The sequence below is a fragment of the Pantherophis guttatus genome, chromosome 5 (assembly GCF_059756535.1).
Source record: "Pantherophis guttatus breed Tessera chromosome 5, ASM5975653v1, whole genome shotgun sequence".
NCBI lineage: Eukaryota > Metazoa > Chordata > Lepidosauria > Squamata > Colubridae > Pantherophis > Pantherophis guttatus.
Window position 1 is genome coordinate 91692718 of NC_142067.1, and position 14389 is coordinate 91707106.

Consider the following 14389-nt stretch of genomic DNA (forward strand, 5'->3'; position numbering starts at 1 on the left):
TACCTCGTGGCCGGCGTGCTTTGTCAGGGTTTGCAGGAACTCGACCGACGAGGGGTGTGTGGTGGAGAGGGGGAGGGGACCAAAGTCGAAGAAGACTTTATTGCCTGCCACGAGCTCGCGTACACGCGTGGACTTATAGGAGACGGACAAGCGGGCAGGGGAGGAGAGGAGAGGCCAGAGGGAAATAAGCGGATGGTTCAATCCAAAGGTAAATCCGGTCCAGCTGGAAAGATCAGTATTGTTTGATAACTGTTGGGTCTTTCTTGATTTGCGTCGCCTTTGTCGGTCTTCTAAATCCTCAATATGGGGGGGGGGGGTTCGGCTGTGGGCTCCCGCAGACTTTCGGTGGCGAGACCGTTCCGCGCAAGGAGGATGAGCGAAAAGTCGGGAGGCTTCACGGCGTTTGTTTCTCTTGCCGTTCTATTACAAGTTAGGTCAGGACACACACACACACACACACACACACACACACACATATACAGAGAGAGATATACCCCGCCCTCAGGTACCGAAAGGGAGGGGTCCAAGAGAGAAAGAGCAGATCAGTTCCATTCTCACCTGACAAACTGCAGGCTTGTTTGCCCTCGCAGGCAATGCTATCCTGGGTTCCGTGACCGTCTGAAGAGGAGCGAGTTCCTGGTGGAAAAAAAGCTTCGGGGGGGGGGAGCTGTGGGGTTTCCCCAAACGGGGGGCAGCTCCAGAAAAACCTAATGGCCCTTGCGGAGTCTTGCGTCGCAATCCCCTGCCCCAAAGTCAATCCCGCTGAGATCCAGGAAACTTTCAGGCAAAAGCAGGTCCCAGAAGGCAACCTGCGTTTTCGGGGGGGCCGCAAGCCGCTTCCTTTGCTCTTTCCTGTTGCGGCCCCTCAATCTGCCAGAGCAACACCCGAGGCGATTGAATCGATCCCCTTTGTAGATCGAAGAGATCTCTTCAAATCGCCCCAGGGAAGGAAAGAGATTCATCTAAGCGGGGATGAAAGGATTATCCCCACCCCCACCCCACACACACACTTTTCTTTACCCTGCCGGATTCAGCACCCGAGGCATCACCTCTAGTTAGAACAAAACCAATCCACGCACGTGCCCAGACCGAAGGCAGCTCCACGCTGGCTGGCGGTTCTCCTCCCCTGATTGCCCCCTCCTTCCCTCCGGTTAAGGACGAGTTCACAACGGCGCTTGTGCTTAAAAGTGAACCCCCTTCCAATCAAGGGGTGGCCTGAGGGCTCCAGGGGCAGGCAGAGGGTTCCTACCGACTCCTCGGCCTCACTCCATCTCTGAGATCGGAGCGGAGCAGAGCCGGTGTCGGCAGAGTTTGAAAGGCAACGCTCCGATTTTGCGTCCCCGCTGTCCCCTGGCGAAAAGCGCCTCTTCTGGGGTGGGGGTTGTCTGGGAAAATCAAGTTCTCGCTTCCCTCTTGCTTGGAAAACTCCCCACCAAGCTTATACCGCCGTTTCTCTCACTCTGTGCATGCGGTCTCGAAGTGCCCCGACTTAAATCCGCGGGACTTAACTGCCGAGAAGAAATCCACTGGGAACTTCGCAGCCTGGATCCTGACAGGGCAGGAAAAGCCCGCGACAGGATCGACCTCTTCTTTCCCTCCCAGAGGGGGGAGGGGGGCAATATTTTAGTATATTTAATTTTAATTTAATTAAATACATCAGCCTGGACTGATGGGGTTTGGATTATTTTAATATGTTTAATATGTGTTTAATATGTATTTTAACATGTTTTATCTGGTTTGATTTTAATTGTTGTGAGCCGCCCTGAGTCCTGTGGAGATAGGGCGGCATACAAATCAAATAAATAATAATAATAATTTTCCACGGGAGTGTCGCCCCCCCTTTCCCTCTCTGTCCACACACACACACACACACACACACAATTTTCCTCCTGAGTTCAGTGAATCCTCGAGTGCTGTAAACCATCCTGTAAAACTAAGTATTACCCATTCTGTGCACTTTTAGGAGCGAGTCTCCTCGAGTGTGATCTGAGTGCAGGCAGGATATCGGGCTAAGGAAGAGCACCTTCCCCTCCCTTCCTCTTTTCCGCTCCCCCACCCGTTTTCTCCCAGGGCCTTTTTTTAATTAATCCGCTGATACCCACAACAGCAGCAGTCTTGGCACTTCCACCAAGGGAGAGTGGAGGAGGGAGGAAAAGGGAGAGGAAACAATTAATAAAAGCGCTTTTTTAAAAGGAGATCAATTCCGGCGTGAATTTTAAAATAATTATCTGGAGGAACTAGGATTGATCGTTTGATCTCGGTGCAGCCGGCGGGTCTCGCCTTCTCCAGGAGGACAAGGCGGGTTCAGTCAGCGAAGACCGCCGCAGAGAACCAGGTCGTATCTTGAGGACCGCGCCAATCGAGCGCCAGTAAACCAACCCGTTTGGAAAGCCTAAAGAAGGCGCCAGATGAGAGAGAGAGAGAGAGAGAGAGAGAGCGCTTCTAAAGGAGGCGTTTCGGAGAAGTCACCGGGCCTGTGTGAGGCCTGTTATCTCATCAGATTTGGCTTTCTTCTCCGTCACCTCATTTTACACACACATATACCTCCCTGTTCTCAATAGTCTATTGACTTCCTTTATACCTCTTGGAGGAAACTTGGGACAGATTGTGATTATCTCACTTTTTGGCCACGCAACAACTCTTGTCAGGTAGGTCAGAAACAAGAGAGATCGACCCCGGTCGGTTTGTTTGGATTCAGGAGGAAGGAATGGCAGGTTTCACACAGTTCCAACACTGAGCACCCCTTGTGCACCTGAGACCTGGTTCTGGGAGCTCAGGTTTAGGCAGAATATAAGTGATTGGGGGGGGAAATAAGGCAACGCCGCCACTGAATTAGGCAAGTATTTAGAAGTAAACTATCTGGGGATGGCAGCGACTAAAAAAGCCAGAGGTGATTTAAAATGTAGGTCGTCCTTGGACTTTGGCGAGTGGTTCTCCGGGAATATCGGCAAAAGAATAGGCGAGCATCAAGCAGAGAAGAAGCCATTTTCTGGCCCCAAATGTTATGCAGTCAATAATCTTAGGTTGCTTTCTGATCATTTGTTTGAGGAACAGATCCTAGGGCCATTTTTTCCCTCCTGTTTTCTTACTTGCGCGGCTGCTTCTCATCTTTGGTACATATTTTTCTGTTGTTTTGTTAGCAGTCTACAGAGATCACCAGAAGGAATCTGAAAGCCTCAGTCCGGCGATGGGTTAGACCACGACTTCCACCATTCCTATCCCGCTATTTGGCTCCGAGCGGCGGTCCAACGTAGCTGAACTGCACCAAATTGGGAAAGGCTGGACCTCAATGAGGCGTTAGGCTTCTCACCAATAGGGGAGAGAGTTTCTTCCTCCTGCCTTTCATCCACACCCTCCTAAAATCACCTTCCCCGTCCCCCTCCCCCACTCGCATCCTTGCAAGTGCAATTGCGATCTCTTCCCGACCTTAGTAAGTGCTGCAATCCTGTACCCAAGGAACAAAGTCACGTGCTTATTCGCTTCCAGCCTTAAGTCACGGCAAGGTATGCAGATGTGATCTCATCTGCCTGGATTTCTTTCCGTCTGTACCCCAGGCGTCTTTGAAAAGTTCAGGCGGCCTGGCAATCTGAAGTCTATTTCAGAAAAATTGGGGAACAATTTCCTGACTAAATTCCAAATTAACGCATCTCCCATGTTAAATCGAATCAATTACGTGACAAGGATAAACCCCATGGATGCTAACATTGGTACAGAGTTGTATGTTTTATATTCCCTTTCTAAAACGACTACGATGTTAAATCGTAGTTCTAACCATCCTGGGAGTAGTTCCTCCTCGTAGAAGCGCTTACTTCTTAGGGCCATTCAGGAACGGGGGAAGGGCAAGTGTCAAAGAAATGTGCTTCCAGATCTACCTGAAAAGGTCTTTTCATTCCTTCACAGCAATAATGACTGTGTCCCACCCCAATTGCCTGCCTATCCACCCACCCACCCGATTGGACAGGACGCCTTAACCGCGGATACCGTGCAGACATGGGTGCTAAGAAACGCGTGTGTGAAAATGGTCGTCTATATGCTCGACACAGGCCCGATGTTTCTTGGTAGGTGGGAGTTGTTTAAACTTTTTTTTTTTTAGAGAGAGAGAGAGAGAGATTGGGAGCTTCTGCTTTGGACATTCTGGATCCTGAGAAGCAGAGGAATTCTGCCATTCCCAATTATGCAGACAGTCTCAAAGTGCCATGGGAGTGGGGGAGCTCATCACTGCTTCATATCAGGCCCCTACTAAACGATAGCCAGGAAACCAAAACCACTGCATGTTTTTACTCCTGTCGATTTTACGACCATCCCACGTGAAAGACAGGTTCGCCTATATTCAACACAAATGCGAATTTCTTCGGAGCATTTGACGAGTTAAGCCATGGTAGAGCGAGAAAGAAGGTGGCACAAAAGAAAAGTTTTTCTTTCTTTTTTTTTTTTTTAAAAAAAAGCCCAAACTTTTGTTTTCCTGCAAGACAGGTTTGGAAATCGAAGTAACGGCCTGTGAACTTGATCGCTGAGTAGGAGGACTTTCTTCGCGCCTGCTTCGCCTGGCCAAGACTGGATGAAATCCCAGGATCCACCTGAGGGGGGTGTAACCTTTGCTTTGCCCAGGCTCCATCCCTGGGGGTGGGGACGGGACCCTTTCGTGCTCAAGACCGATTAAAAGGAATGGCACTTCGGCAGGAGCTGAGATGGTTTCCGTCTGAGCTGGTGATCTGCTCTTTAACAACCATTAACTCTTATGGGGTCGCCCCGGTAGACTCAAATATGGAAACAGGTCGATTTAAGAGTTTGCAAACCAGGCGGCGCACAGGGTTTTTTTGGGGCGGGGTGGTGGTGGGGGTAGGTTATTTTGTCTATTTTCCTCTGAAATCGAATCAACCTCTTTAAAGCGGTCTTATCGAATTCGCCCCCATTCCTTTGCCCTTGGTTTTTGATTAACTCCCGCTTGATGGAGACCTTTAACAAGGCTGCTTCTGACGACAACACTCGCAAGTTACACAGAGGCTTCACCAGTTTTGGGACCGGTCGGAGAAAAGCGATCACGTTTCCTCCATCTGCCTCGTTCCGCCCTGACGATTTGAAACAGTCTCTACTTGCCTTCCTGACTCTTTAACCCGGTTTTAAAGTTGGATCCTCCCTCCCACTATTATTCTTAATCTCCATGGTTGAAAAAACAACAAGGGGACGATAACAAAATATGAATTTTTACTATTTTAACGAATCCCTGATGCTTTGTGAAGGAATACGGGGGCCCTCAGTAGGTAGGCATACACTAGACCGTCTGCCCAGAAGCTTCTCCTTCCTGCAGCTACCCTGCCTTCCTGGTGGCTTCTCTGCCCCTAGATGGCAACCTCTTCCTTTGTGGGGTTTCTCGAGTGAGGAAGGACTTGACCTTGGCTTCGCACCTCCGATCTCTGGCCTCTTTCTGAGCTGGCTTTTGGATCCCCCCCACCCCCACCCCTCGCCTCCAAAAGGTCTCGAATCCTTAGTCGTGGCGTCCCGGGTCAGAAATTTGGCAGTGATCACGGGAGGAGGATGGATAGGTCTCTTGTAAGGGCAGGAATGGTGTGTGGTTGTTGTGTGTCTACACAGGCATCTGCCATGCTAAAATCTCGTTTCCCCTGGGAGCGTCCTTCTAAATAAACAAAAACAAAAAAAAGGTTCAATCCGCACCTCGGCCTCCCTGAGTCTTTACCGAGAAAAGAAGCTCTACAGTTTGGGAGACAGCAAGGCAAGGATGAGCAATCGAACTGGCCCTCTTTTCTCTGAACGCGGGAACTCTGTGTGCATCGACCGGCCCAATGACCAGTCAGTTCCCCCCAGGGAGCTCTCGGGGATTTGCCTGGAAATGTTTCCCAGGGAGAGTTGTTATTTCCCGCACTTGCACTCGCCTTCCCAACTAGTTGCCCGGGTAATGTTCTCCTTGCTTAGACTTCCCAAAGGATTGCCGCGCAATGGCTGGACCGGACCGGTAGGCCAATTCTGCCCTAGCCCAATCCCGGGACTAATGCGGGGAAGCGTGGCGAGTGGCTGGCTGGAGCGCTGAGAGGCGCTCTTTCTTCCCTTCTGCCCGAGGCTTCGGTCGCCTGGCTGGAGAACTCAGCATTGAGTCTCTCTCGCTTTCTCCGAATGGCTTACTCGGCCCACTGTGGATCCCGCCTGACCCTTTTTGGCTTACACGCTGACACACCCGGGCCTTGGTCTTCCTCAGAAAATCACCTTCAAGTCTCCCCAAGCCCCCAAGCCAGCTCCTCTCTCCAGTCACACACATTCATTTCCACAACGCATCAGTCCGGGGAAAATTCGTTTTATAATCGGAACGCCGGCCGTGTTAATTACGATAGCCTTCCGTTTTCTCCGCTAAATTCTCATTCCTCCCCCCACCTCTTTTTTTCCTTCTTTTTCTAGACCGGTTAAATATTTATAAGGATCTAATAGATCAAGGGATTTTTTTTTCCTTAGCACATTTCATACGAGAGGGGTTTTTTTAAAACAACAACAACAACAACAACACAGAAAGCGAGACTCTTTTGTGCGTTTTATTGATTTGGGCCCGGGCCACGTCTCTCGTGGAGGAGCTAATAGATTTTAATTCAGATAGGTGTCCTCAATCCTGATTATGAATGGATTGGATTGATCCACTCCGGCCATCCGTACAATGTAATAAAAAGGGCGATTTCAGCCAGGGAAATGTGTCTTCCTCCTCCTGTGGTTCCTCTCTTCTCAATCTCCCCACTACTCCCCAAATTAAACCATTTCTCTGGGCATCGTCGGGTGGTCACCACAGGAGGGAAATGCAGTGGGAGGAATCCAGGCTCCAAGCCTGGAGCTCAGTCTCCAAAGACTTGAAAGGGAGCTAATTTGCCTTCGCGCATTATTTTCCTCTCAGAATCGCACTTGATTCTGGTTGACTTGTGGTTTCGTCTTCCTCTTCTCCTTTTGTCCCCTTCTCTTCTTTCTTTTAGGAGAGAACCGGGTACCTCAGTGTAGCTTTTAAAGACAGTCGAAGTCCTTATGAGATATCTACTGCGACTTGAAGTGACCAATAGCCATGGATTTCTTTTCTTTTCTTTTTTTTCTTTTCTTTTTTAAGGGAGAAGCTAAGTACACGAGAAGGATTTGTCCGGAAGCTTCGAAGGTCACTCGGACCTGAGTGCAACATGTCCTGCCGGCAAATATTAGACTGCAGGGTGCCATCCAAGCAAAGTGAATGGTTTGGATTTATTTTGAAGTATCTTCGGGTTTGCCTCTGAAATTCTACACTTTCCTTCCACGAAAATGCAGGAAACCAGGAGGGGAATCACTTCATTTAGGACCCTCCAAGTTAATTTTGGCTGGCACAGAAAACTCTGATCATCATAAACAATCAATTCATGTATTTTTTCCAAGATAGTTTATTTATTTATTTAGCACATAGCAAAAAAAAAAATGTTAAAAAACATATCACAATTACATTCTCAAAGATAAAATAGGAAACTATTTACAAATTCAAAGGTAGACTATTCATATAGTCAATTCATGACGGAGTTGCATACAAAAGCCAGGATTTCCCTGGCTCAGAGGGTCTGCTTTGGAGGCACCACTGCTGCATTCCAAAGAGCAGAGCTTTCTCCATTTATGAATTAGCGCATCTGCCATGTTGAGTCCTAATCCTATTGAGAATTGAGATTAGATTGGCAATCTAGTTTTGCCAGCTAGATTGAATTCTTTTGTTTTGGTTGTAAAGTGGGGAATGTTGCGACACTCTGAAGAATGCAATAGAGGGGCAATAGAGGACCTTTCTTGTGCCCAGGCCTGAAGCAGATTGAAGATTTTATCCAGCAAGTTTCTGGCTGTCTTAATAGGTGAAGTCTGGAGTGAAGCCTTTTGTTCATAGCATTAGTGACATCTGCATTGATAGGTGGGTGAATGTTCCTAATTATTTTCTTATACTCTCACAGTAAAGCATTTCCCCTTCGTAGACATGATGAAGGAATATGGCTCAAAATTGGTAACCAGAAAGTGGGGATAGACCTTATTGTGCCCAATATGATGCACATAGTATGATTCAGCTGTGTATCGATCAGTCTGGTATGGCTAATAGACTGGGGAACAATATTATGCTGTAAAAAAGATGCGGCCAAGAGTTGAAGATCACAAGATGGAAGCTGAGGAACCCCAAGTAGAACCACAGAATGTTTGCAAGATGTTATTCCCTGGTCACAATCTGTTTAAAATGGTAGTTAATGTAACTGATTATTTGAGGAGCCTGATATGGAATCCCCTTCATTTTCAATGGCACCTCATTTTAATTAGGTTGTGAAAAAGCTAATTTAAGTTAAAAGGCAGCCAATTCAAAATCCTGCTAGGGACTTCTATCAATGTGTGAGGATCCACACACCCATTTTGTAATTATATGACAATACACCCACAAAGTAGATTAATTTTATTGCTTTGCTTTCTTATGAGCAGAACCACTCTGTGCTCAGTTCCATAGCATGGACTGGGGTCCAGTCCAGCCCTGAGAACCTCGAAGCAACAAAGAAGATTCTTCAGAGCAAGTACAGTAGCCTTTCTTTGGCCACCGAATTACCTCTTCACATAGATTTGTGAGGAGACAGAGAGAGAGCAAGAAAGAGAAATAGAAAGAGAGAAAGAGAAAGAGAAAGAGAAAGAGAAAGAGAAAGATTTCCTGTGAAGAAAGTATGTGGACATCCTTGTAAGTGTAACCCATACCCATCTCTCAGTTTAGAACATGTAGCAAACCTGAAAGGCTACATTATACCTGTCATCATCAGACCAAGAAGTTTTCCACTGGAGCCGAAAGTTTTAGGGTTGTTGATACCAAAAAGCTGAAACAAGAGATTCCAGCTGATCTTGACAATTTGGTTGGACAGAGTTACCTTTACTGCTCAAGGAAAAAGATACTCTCTTGGCAGGATAGCAAAATGGCAGCATTTTTTGTCCAGAAGATCTGACCTCCAGCAGCCTTGGGGAAGTGGGTTCTCTTTTCCAGATATTTAAGTCAAAGGAAAATGTGTGACCTTCGCCATCCCCACTAAAGTAGAAATCTCCTATGGGCCATGGGGTGGGGGAGGTGCCTAAGGTGCACTGCCTTATGTCATGTTCTATATGTGTGGATGGCAGAAAGGAAAAGGAAAATTCCTTAATGCAAGAAAGGGGGAAAACATTGTCTTTCCATAGTTTTCCAATCTTCAGAGGAATTTGCTGCAGGGAGAGGAATGAGGGAGGAAGCAAAAAAGGTCTTACAACCACCCTTCACATAGGATTTCACCACTGAGAGTGCTATTACGAGTAACTGTTATTTCCCCACTATTTTCAGAAAAAGATTTACAGAATTATAAAGGTGATTCCTAGAAATATTGCACACTGGAAGTCTCTCTGGGATTGCACACCTTTTGATAATCATTCTCCTACATTAATACTTTATTTATTTCGTTTTGCATGCCCTCTCGTGCACTTACATTTGAAATCAACCTCTTCGTTATATCTGGTTCAGTAAAAGTGACAGTCCACCTCACTCTCTCCTTCATGGCTGTAGAATTGACGCTATAAAAGTTGCAGTGTATTTGTCCTTTATACCACTGGGGGTACACAAAGAAGCATTATTCGTTTTTTAGAAACGATGGCCAGATTGTGTCACTGCAACTGGGAAGAGAAGGTGCTAATCTGAACTGTTTCTGAAGAAGGCATCAGAGTTATCAGGGAATAACTTCCTTTTGCTTCTTGCTCACCGACTTTCTCATTTGGCCAATAGAGCTGGGAAGCATAAGAACTGATAAGTAATCAGCTGCTACTTGTTTGTAGGAGCATTGACATGCTACATACCTTACAGGACTGAAATCATTATGTGATGGAAGGCAATGATGGTGCAGAAATCTTTACATTCCTCACTTTAGTAAAGGAGGTGGAGATTTTAGCACCTTTGGATCTCCTGGCTATACTCTGACCTCAGTTTCCCCATTCAGACGCACCTCAATTAGTGAGCTAGAATGTCAAAGGCAAAAAGGTACAGCCTACTTCACACATTGGGCTAAGATGGTTTAAACAAACGATAATCCATACAATTTTTATGTAGGGTTTAATCAGTAGCAGTATGAATCTCAGGTCAGAAAACCAAAAACCCAAACAAGTCACACCTATGTTGTATGGATAGATGTGGACATAAAAATCGTGGTCTTGGATTTAGGAGTGCCCTCTCAGAAAGTTTTACACAGCAGTCAGTCTAATACATTTGGTAGGGCTTACTCTCAGGCAAGTGTGTCAATCTTGCAAGGAGAAGGTCCTGAAGGACCAAGTTTAGACTTAGAAATTAAGCAAGCTTAGACCTAGTTAGTCCTTGAATGGGAGACCATTAGGAAACCCCAGACTGTGAGTTCATCAGATAGCTCCCCAAAACGTCCTGAAAGAACTCGAGGGGAAAAATACGCTTCGTTACTATTGCCAAGAAAACTGAGCAAAAATACCTGCGCAGGACTCCAGCACTTCTGCAATTAGCCTTTAGGTTTTAAGCGTGTCCGGTATAGAATTTAGCCAAAGGCTGACGCAAGACGTCCTGTATAAATTAACGCTTTGGGTTCGATTGAGGCATTTAGGATCGCCGCTAAGCGCTGATCTCCCACCCGCCGCCAGTGGACGCGCTCGTTCTCCTTCCCTGCTCTAGATGCAGGGACTGGGGAGGCCCGCCGTCCGGAGTTTATTATTAGTTTGATTTATATGCCGCCCTTCTCCGGAGACTCAGGGCGGCTTACAATGCTTTTAAGCAATAGCCTTCATACTTTTGTATATACCTGCTTAGTAGGGCTTTTGGCCTCCCCCAAGCGGTGTTCTTTTTTATACAAAGTCAGTTTATTGCCCCCACAAACCAGGTCCTCATTTTACCTACCTAAAGGATAGAAGGCTGAGTCAACCTTGAGCCTGGTGAGAATTGAACTCGCATTAATTGCAGGCAGCTGGCAGCTAAATATTGCTTTAACAGTAATTTAGTCCACTGCACCACCAGGCTCATTCACTTTGGAGTCTGCTCCAACTTAACTAGCCATATTAATCTCTCGCCCGCGATGTGCGGAAAGGCTGCCCGGCGGCGGCCGCGACCCAGCCGCGATAGCCAGGGCGCGCATCCGCCAAGCCTTCGGGAAGGGGCCCTTGAGCGCCAGCCCTTCCGCTTGGAGTAGGGGCTCGGCGGGAAGAAGTCCGGAGGCTGGCGCGGCAGGTCTATCTCGGCCCCCGGAGGACCGGCCGCGGTCGGGGAGGGGAGGGGAGGGAAGGGAAGGGGAGGTGGGGCCGGGCGAGGATGCAGCCGGCTCGGCCCATCTGCTTTCGATCTCCCTCGGCTGGCGCAGACAATGCCAGGGGCAGCGGGAGAGCTCGCCTGGCCTCTGGCCGATCTAATTGAGAAGCCGGGATCCAGCTGCAGCCACTGGCCGGCCGGAGCTCGGGCGCAGCTCCTTTCCTCCCCCTCTCCGGGGGCTTCTGGCTTCAGGCGAAGCTCAGGGCGAAAAGAAACAGCTCGGCCGCGGCAGGGCAGGCAGACGCGGCCCCTGCAGCCTCCTTGGCCCGGCCGAGGGTGAAGTTCTTCTTGGGGGGGAGGCTCGCGTGGGGTTTGCTGAAGCGAGGTGGCCGGCCGGTTCCTTCCTCCACCCCCCCCCCACCCCACGCCCGACGCTCTGGCGCGGTTCGCGGGTTCTCCAGCGAACCTTCCTGCGATTGAGCGAAGGAGGGAAGCCGGGTCCCGCCGAAGAGGATCTGGCGTTGCGCTCGGCCCCAGATTCAGATCTCACCCTCCGAGCACTTCGGGATGAATCGCTCTCTGGCCATCAAGGGAGTCGCCGTCTCCTGGGATTAGAAAACTGCGCCCACTGGAATATTTAATAAAAGGGATTAAGTAAGTGATTTTGCCAGGACTATTCAGACTTGGCTTTCGAGGTTTCTCGGAAACCAAAGTAAGAGGAAGATGTCCCAGACAGCAAATTTTATAAGCCTTAATTGAACTCTCTTAACTCTGTCATCTAGCCCTTAAGAAGGGCGCTAGACGGAGACGTTACTCTCCTGTCACAGGCCAATCGACGCACTAGCATTATTAGCATTAGCATTTATTTCATGCTACAGCCACGATTATTACTTCCAGGTTGCAGCTTTCTTCTAAAGAGCCAAAGACATTGCACGTTCTCGTCTCCTTCCTCTGACCATTTTTCTGCTAGCCAGTCAAGTGGGATAGCCAGGAACTGGGTTTCCTTCAGCCAGTAAACCACCAACCACCAGCACTTTAGCCTAACGTGCTAAGCAGGAAACTTTGTTGAAGCAAACCATTTTTCATTTAAATGGGACTAAGCCCTAAGGTATCCAAGGCAGCGATTGTCTAGAGCCACTTCATAATCAATTAATTTCACTTATGTTCGGCTCTCTCCCCCAAGATTTCAAGACACCACATAGGGCGTTTCTGGTTTTTTTTTTTTTTTTTTTTTTAATTATTATTTATTTAACTCTCACAGCAACATAAGGAAAAGACCTAGTGAGAAATAATTGGTCCCAAATCGGCAAATAGGTTCCCTGGCTGAGAGGGGATTCCGATCCTTATCACTGGTTCTAATGCCATACAACATTCTAACTGCAGATGGGTGATCCTTGCAGATGTTTTGGGCTATACCTCTCTTAGTCCCTTTCCATTGCTCTGGTTAATTGGGTCTGATAAAGATTATAGCCCCAAAATTCTGAAGAGTGCTCATTTGTCTGCCACCTGCTTTAATCGCTAATATCACACTGGCATGACAAACATTTATGTGGCAAACCTGTAGGTCCCCCTATATCCTTCATAACTACAACTTCCAGAAGATTGCAGGTTGACTCAGCCTTCCGAGGTCGGTAAAACGAGGACCCAGATTGTTGGGTGCAATATGCTGACTCTGTAAACCGCTTAGAGAGTGATGTAAAGCACTGGGAAGCGGCATATAAGTCTAAGTGCTATTGCTATTAGCCATGGTGACCAGAGTGGCTACTTCTGAAACATACAGAGAAGTGCATCTTATAAGCAGACTTTCAGTCCGCAGAAATGGCAATATTAAAGTCTTTAAGATGCTTTAAAATTCTGATTACACACAGTCATTGTATTCCAGCCAGTTTCCTGCTCAACCGATGAATCCTCATTAAGAGTTCCCCTATTCTCCTTCCAATGGTAGGAAGAATAGATTAATTAACAGAGATTGAAAGGCAGCCTTTTCTTGATTGAGCCTAACCTCAAAGAACAAAACTGAAGACAGGATGGATTATTGCTCTTAATAGTGGAGGGATGGTGGGAATATTCATTGATTTCTGCATTAGAAAGATTTGTCAGTGACAGTCAATCCTTCTGTTTCCAAAATTGGTAGGAAAGGAAAAGAAAGGAAAGGAGGAAAGGAAAGGAAAGGAAAGGAAAGGAAAGGAAAGGAAAGGAAAGGAGGAAAGGAAAGGAAAGGAAAGGAAAGGAAAGGAAAGGAAAGGAAAGGAAAGGAACAGCTCCTCTGTCCAACTGTCCTTCTGAGAATGAATGCTCCATTTACAGTTACATTCACTCCTTGATCAAAGCTTTGAAGTTTTAATATTGGACCAATAGGTTTCCTTATGTTCCTCAATACAAGTTTGATGGGTGAGAAGTTATGAAAAACAAAACCTGCTAGAAACTGATTGCTATCTGTACCTGAAGGGCAGCAATACAGACTCATGCACCACATTCCTTTTTGCAAAGCCACCACAGTGGGCATGACACATAGTTTATCATCATCCACATCACCTTCCTTCCTTCCTTCCCTTCATCCAATTCTTCCATGAAATACATTTGTAGACTGGGCAGAGGTCAATACTCATATGTGCCGAAATAATTCATAATAATCTCTGGAATAGAAAGTTTTGATTATCTGAAGGGAAAGGACAATCCACTCAGTTTTCAACTCAGTTCCCTTTCCCATGAACCAGATGGCCAGGTTTTCAGGTCCAGTCCTGCATATTGCCTCTTTATTCTAGAAACAGCTGGACTTGTGGTTGCTCTTCCCAGAGACTTTGATTGGCTTAGACAAGACTTTGTCGAATGTAACACTGCTAGGGAGTTTTAGTTAACCATGGTATGATAGGCCTGGAAAGTAATGGTTTTGGTCAACAGCCAATTCAAGTTTAAATAAACCAGTTTGGTGGTTATCATACTATCTTTCACTTCTTGTTGCCATTAAGAATCTGTTAACAATACTTAATTAAACTTCAAAATGACACCTAACTCTTTTTTATCTTTTTCTGGACGATAACCTGGGACCTGGTTCACACAGCCTCTATAGTTTGCTTCATTGTTTGTTAAGAAATCCTTAATTGAATTAACACCCCCCCCCCAGCCTACAAATCATGGTGCACTTGTCACAACTCTTGG

General features: G+C 47.0%; 1 long non-coding RNA gene across 1 annotated transcript; it reads left to right on the forward strand.

Annotated features, from left to right (window-relative positions):
• Positions 1-92: 92 nt before the first annotated feature.
• On the forward strand, positions 93-7378 carry LOC117673787 (uncharacterized). Its single transcript, XR_009621164.2, has 2 exons — positions 93-208; positions 7094-7378. It is a non-coding gene; the product is annotated as an uncharacterized LOC117673787 (long non-coding RNA).
• Positions 7379-14389: the final 7011 nt, after the last annotated feature.